This window comes from Alexandromys fortis, unplaced genomic scaffold, assembly GCF_014885135.2.
Source record: "Alexandromys fortis isolate MF-2015 unplaced genomic scaffold, M_Fortis_MF-2015_v1.1 scaffold_51, whole genome shotgun sequence".
In the NCBI taxonomy this organism is placed as follows: Eukaryota; Metazoa; Chordata; class Mammalia; order Rodentia; family Cricetidae; genus Alexandromys; species Alexandromys fortis.
The window spans coordinates 9447300-9453757 of record NW_026067925.1 but is presented as its reverse complement, the minus strand read 5'-3'; the positions used below and the strand labels follow the sequence as shown (position 1 = coordinate 9453757).

At 46.4% G+C, this 6458-nt stretch overlaps 1 pseudogene; it reads right to left on the bottom strand.

Moving 5' to 3' along the window:
- Nucleotides 1-1138: 1138 nt before the first annotated feature.
- Nucleotides 1139-5244, bottom strand: LOC126502056 (40S ribosomal protein S11-like; annotated as a pseudogene).
- Nucleotides 5245-6458: the final 1214 nt, after the last annotated feature.

The window sequence follows — 6458 nt, the reverse complement described above, 5'->3', positions numbered from 1 at the left end:
GTTCATTCTCTGGGGGGTAGTTTAAATAGTCCGTGGGAGTGGTCTTGACCTTCCCTGGGGAGGGGACTTTGACATGAAACTTTCCATCCAAAATGGATGCCAGGGGGCTGGGGTAAAGCCCCCAACTGAACATTCCAGACTTTTTGTATAAAGGGGTGTTAGGGAGCTGAGGGAACGCTTCCTAGCAAACAAAGCCCTTTCATTCCTTGTCAATCCCAGGCTTACCTTTGGTCAGGGTATGTTGTTATTTTACCCTAGTTATTGGTCTCATGGTCAGGAAGGCAGGCAGAGTCATATTCTGTAAAAGTGTATGTGGTCATGCAGTGGAGTTGTCTTTAAGCAAGGGGAGAGTGCTGGTTCTCACTAGAGAGAGGTACTAGCTGCCACAGGCTCCAAGCAATCTAGGAATCCAGACTCTCTAGGTAAATCCACCGAGACACTCAGGCCCCATGTATCAGTGGCTGTGGGGTCCATGCCCAGGTGCCATAAAAGGGAGAGGATCCTGGAAGGCTGGGAGGTTGAAGAGGCTGCAGAGAGCTGCAAGCAGCAGATAACACGTATTTATCCACCAAATGAACTGCTAGGCAGGCAGTCCTGCGTAGGCACTCAGGCATATGCTGACACAGGCAGGCTGTACACAGGCAGGCACAGGCACACACGCAGCCCAGCACACAGGCTACAAAGACATAGGCACACAGGCCTACAGACAAGCACGTACAGGCAGGCTGGCAAAGGGCTCAAGGCCTCCAACCTCAAGGTCATTCATACAGAATCACACGGAACTGTCATTCTGCCAAAAATAATTAAATAGCATATTGGACCGCTGTTTATTTTGGGGTTCCCCAGACATCCAGTGTCAGCCCCTTTGTGCCCAGTCATTGTCTACTCCCCCATGTCCAGTGTCAGCTACATTTTAGCTGACTCACACCAGACACCCATCTCAGCACCGCGTTGTCCAAACATAAACTGGCTCTTAGAGCCTTCTGTTCCCAGCAGAGGCTCCTTCTTTCTCCACCGGGTCCCTGGCCTTGGCATAGATCTGCCTATTTTATTTTTTTTTAACCCCTGTAAGTCAGAAAATAACTGTATCATGTTCTGAGGAGTTAGCCTGCAGTCTGTGGGGTTAGCCAGCATTCTCTCAGAACTTTTGAAACTGCTTTTGTACCAGTGTCCTTGGTGACCTTGAGCACACTGAAGCGTCCTGTCTCACTCTGGGGCCTGCACTTGCCCGTGTTGATGATGTTGCCAGTCTGCACATCCCTGAAAAGGGAGCAGGTGCACAGACACATTCCTGTGGTGCTTCTCAAAGGGACTGTACGTATGGATGGACCAGAGATGATGCTCATGGGTGGCAGTGGTCCTCTGCATCCTCATCTTGACCACCATATCCTCTGATGGAGTCATTACCAGTAAAAGGTGTTTCTTGTCTATGTAGGGGCCTTTGATGGTGGTTGTCATGAAGCCCAGACCAGTGTTCTTGTAGTAGAGGGAGCCTCTCCTTGCTGGTTGCATCCAGCAGAACCTGCTTCATGTTTCTACAGATGGTGGGGTACTTTTGGTAAGCATGCTCTGAATTTCCACCATCTTTCCTGGCATTGTGAGAAAAATAGGTGTCTACTCGTACCTGTAACCTCTGTTGCTCTGATGATTAAGCCCCTAAGTTCACACTTAGCCTCAGCATCCCCTTTATTCCAGGTGCGAGGAACGAGTCTCTTTATGTCCTCCCGAGGAGGTCTTTTGGTTTGAGCACCAAGTTCTTAATTGCTGGTTATTCTTTTTCAATACTTCATTACTTTTCAATTTGTTAGTTATCCCTAGCAAAAGCTGCCAATTGCAACAGGCTTATGGTGTTTTCTCCACAATTCTCAAACACCTGATAAACCACCCATGAGCATGCGTTCCCTCCCACCACCACCCTTTCCCAGTCCACCACTTCTGTCTTGGGCTAGCTCTGCCTCCTGCCAATGAAGGTCCTCCCTGCTAGTTGGGCAGTAGATGATCTAAATCCAAGTTCCATCGTAGTGTCATCTTTCTTGGAGGCCTGCTGGTACCCAACATCTTGAGTTGTGCTCACAGAGAAGCAGAGACTGATTTAGTACAGAAGTCTGCTAGGACATGTTCTCAGGATCAATGCCAGTGGACAAGGAAGGAAGGAGGTAAGACTGCATAGAAGTTGCTTAGGCCACAGTACCATTTCAGTGAGGCCTCAGCCACTCGGGGAAATCTCTTAAGTAGGGGTGACTATTCAGAGCAAGTTCCAGTTGTGTGTAGCACTGATCCTTTGAGCCCCCGAAGTGACCCATGGCTGAGTGTGTGTTCTCCCAGGAGCTGGAGTGGCTGTATGTGAGAATATGTTCTTTATCTAAGGCAGTAATCTCAACCTTTTGGTCCAACCCCCTTAGAGGGTGAACCACCCTTCACTGGGGTCACCCAAGACCATTGGAAAACATAGATATTTACATTATGATTCAGTTATGAAGTAGCAACAAAATAATTTTGTGGTTGATACAAATACATGAGGGACTGCATGTATTAAATACGTGAGGGACTGCATGTATTAAAGGGTCATATTTATTGTTCAGTATCATTTTCCCCTGTTAAAATGTAAAACCAGGGGCTGGAGAGATGGCTCAGCAGTTCAAAGCACTTGCTGCTCTTGCAGAGGACTCAGGTTCAAGTCCCAGGACCCACAAAATGACTTACAACCTTCTGTGATTCCAGTCTTGGGGAATCTGATGGCCATTTCTGGCCTTCATGAGCACCACATGCATACATGCAAGCAAATATTCATACACATAAAAAATAAAATGTAAAAAAATAAAAATGAAATGAAAAATAAAAATGCAAAAATCAAAGGGAAAGAAATAGAAATTTCTTTCCCTATTGTGTGCATCATAAGTATTCAGAAAAGGTCTTGGTGCACAACAGACCTAAAAAGAATCAAGGATCAAAATAATCAATGAATAATTAACTCTTTGAATGGCTGTGAAAAGCAAACTGCTCTGATTACTGAAGTGTTAATACACAATATCTGTCAACACAGTGTGTTTACTCCTGGCCCAACAGACTCAGTTCCCTACAATATGACACAACAGTCACAAACCCTGTAGGGTAGATTGAGGAAGATCCAGGAACAGAAACAAACTGCTGTAGAGTACATGAAGACATCAGAGCCCTCACTCATTGTTCCTACAACAACTGGGGTGTCTTAGGTAGGGTTTCTATTGTTGCGAAGAGACACTGTGACCATGCAACTCTTATAAAGGAAAAGATTCAATTAGGGTGGCTTACAGTTTCACAGGTGTAGTCTGTTATCATCCTGGTGGGATATGGTGGTGTCAAGGCAGACAGGGTGTTAGAGAAGGAGCTGAGTTCTACATCTTGATCCTCAGGCAAAAGAAGTGAACTGCTTCCCACACACTAGGTGTAAGTTGAGCATAGGAGACCTCAGAGCCCATCCCCACCATGACCTACTTCCTTCCTCCAACAAGGTCATGTCTCCTAAGAGTGCCATTCCCTTTGGAGGTCATTTTTTTTTTCAAACCATCACATTCTACTCCCTGGCTCCCAATGGCTTGTTAATGCATTCAGTTCAATTTCCAAAGTCCGCACAGTCTGTAACAGGCTCAAAGTTATTTAAAAGACTTAAGTTCAGTCTCTTCTGGGATTCATGCATTTTCTTAACTGTAATTCCCTGTAAAATCAAAATCAAAAAGCAGAGCACACACTTCCAACATATAATGGCACAGGATGCACATTACCATTCCAAAACATAGGGAAGGGAGCATAGTGAGGACCACAGCAAGACCGAAACCCATCTGGGGAAACTAAACTCTGCATTTCCATGTCTGATGTCAAAACACTCTTCAAATCTCCAACTCCTTTCAGCTTTGTTGACTGCAACACACTTGTCTCTCTTGGGCTGGCTCCACTCCCTGTTAGCAGCTCTCCTCCACAGGTATCCCACAGCTCTGGCATCTCCAATATCTTAGGGTCTCCAAGGCAATCCAGGCTTCACCTTCACAGCTTCATGCATTGACCTCGCTATGCCTCCTTGCAGGGGCACCTCTGAAACATGTCTGGCTTTAGCAGCTTTCCTTAGTCATGGAGGAAGATTCCATAATGCCTTTCTTCTAACTTTGACTTTAAAGCCAGAACGACACGTCTGAAGTTGCCAGGTTTTGCTGCTTGCTGAGGCTGGAACATGACCCCCCCTCATTCAATTACACCTTCACCAGCTTTCTGCATTCTGTGGTTTGTCCCTTCACTGACTATGCTTGGTTGCCCTGGAACTTGCTTTGTAGACCAGGCTGGCCTCAAATTCAGAGAAAGAAAGTTGAATGTGAACGTCACATATTTTATTATTCCATTTACACAAAATATGCCAAACAGATAAATATATGAACACAGTATTTAAGTGTGTAGGGGACTAGAGTATAGTTCAGCGGTGGAGTGCCCTGGATTTGGTCTTCAGCTCCCCCATATCTACACACCAGCATAGAAAATGAGAAGATGCTGAGTGGCGGCGGGGCAGGAAATGACTACTCGTGGGCACGGCTTTCTTTTGTGGTTATGGAAGTGTTCTAAGATGTTAGGATAATTTTAATAGATCTTCTGTGATATACTAAAGTCACACTGAGCTGTCCTCTTTGAAACCGACAGTGCTAGCTGCTGGGCAAGCGTGAGGTCAGCAGTTCAGATTCCTAGCACCTACGGAAATCTTAGGCAGAAGTAGACCTGTGATCCCAGAGGTTGGAAGCAATTCCTGGAGCAAGCTAACCAGATGGTCATAGTGACACACGCCGCGTAACCCTAGCACTTGGGAGGTGGAAGTAGGAGAATCAGGAGTTCAAGGCCAGACTCAACTACGTAGTAGTTCCAGGCCGTCCTAGACCTAGAACGTTACATGAAACTGCATCTCATAAAAACAATCACCACCACCAAGTTCTTAGCAGAACAGACAGGCCGACTCCCCGGTCTGCTCTGCTGTCACTCTGAGTTACTCCCAGGCTTGGGAGTCTCGGGCTTCTCAGCTGACTCTGATGATGAGTCAAATTTGGGAACCTTTGTTCCAGTTCAGCCTCCCACCCAAGGCTGTAGCCTCCAGGCCAAGAGGCTGAGTCAGCTTTTCCGAGAAGCATTCCCAGACTCACCTCACACCTCACTGAGGAAGGTGCTCCGCCCGAGCACCTCCACTTGTTCGTCGTCCCCTCCTTGGCCTGGGCTCCAATAAGGGACAGTCATCTATTTACGCCCCTCCCCACCAACACAGCTGGGAAGGTGAAGACTCTTCAAAGAGGGGGAGTGCACTGTGGGGAACGTGTGCCCCCATGTCTGTCTCATACTGATGACCCTGCGTGTCTAATGACCGAATAAGAATGCAATCAGAATTATAATGCACCCACTAACAAGGCAGCATGATATACCTGCACAGCATTTGCTACAAAGATTTTGGTATAGAGAATATTTATTTGGATTTTTGTTAAAAAAATTATGTGATATAGGTGTTTTGCCTACATGTATGTCTGTGCCCCACATATGTGCCTGGTGTCCAAGGAGACCAGAAGAGAGTGTCAAATCCTCTGGAACTGGATTTATCAAGAGTTGTGAGCCACCATGTGGGTGCTGGGAACTGAGCCCAAATCCTCTGGAAGAGCAGCCAGTGCTCTTAACCACTGAGCAATTTCTCCAGCACCTTACTTTGATTTTAAATTTGCTATTATTATTATTATCATTTCCAATTTTTTTCAAGAAGTCTTGAGCTCCTGGACTCACAATCCTCCTGCCTTCGTCACACTCAGCTGGGACTTCATGTGCGCTCCCACACTGCACCCGGCTCATCTGACTGTTCTTTGAAATGAATTATAATTTGATAGATGTGTGAGCTCTGAAGAGCGGCCCACCCTTGGAAAGGCTAGTCAAACTGTTCTCACAAAAGCATCTTTTTGGAAGCTGCATCATTTCCTGGAAAGTTTCCCATGCATTCTCTGGACGAGGAACAAGCTTTGGAGCTATGTTGTGTGTAAGCATGAGAGAAAAGTGAAGTACAGGCCAACTGGTCCTCAACTCTGGGATCATCCGAATCAAGCTGAAGGCAAGGGACTGAAGCTCGTCCTTATCCTTCAGTGGTAGCCAGCGCTAGCATCCCAAAACATGCCCATTTGCGACATTGTATCTGCCTTGCACCTTTGTTACGTACCCAGCGAGACTTCAGGGTGCGTGGCAGGGCTATCCCTGGAAGCCGTTCCCATGCTGGGATCCCTTCCACCTTGACTGAAGGTCAGAGTTCAGGCCTATTCCTGCTCCTTCAGGGCAGTTGACAGGAGGTTTGACTTAGGTTGTGGTTACTAACAGGATGTCTTGACCTAGGGTATGGTTACTTGGTGTTTTGGGTATTAAGATGGCAATCAATTTTTTCCTTTGTATCATGAAAAAGAAATCTTTTGCTTTCTTCCCCT